Here is a 223-nt window from a genome sequence, read left to right on the forward strand (position 1 = left end):
GGTGTGTGTGTGTGTGAGAGAGAGGTGTGTGTGTGTGTGTGTGTGTGTGAGAGAGAGAGAGAGGTGTGTGTGTGAGAGAGAGGAGTGTGTCTCAAGTCAATGGCACCGGAGACAGAGAGACAGAGAGACAGGGATAGACAGAGGGATGGAGAGGAAGCGACAAAGAAATAGAGATGGTGACAGAGAGTAGGAGGGTGAAAGACAGAGGGAGTGATTGAGAGAG

Source organism: Rhincodon typus, unplaced genomic scaffold, assembly GCF_021869965.1.
Source record: "Rhincodon typus isolate 14 unplaced genomic scaffold, sRhiTyp1.1 hic_rhity00000054, whole genome shotgun sequence".
NCBI classification, from domain to species: Eukaryota; Metazoa; Chordata; class Chondrichthyes; order Orectolobiformes; family Rhincodontidae; genus Rhincodon; species Rhincodon typus.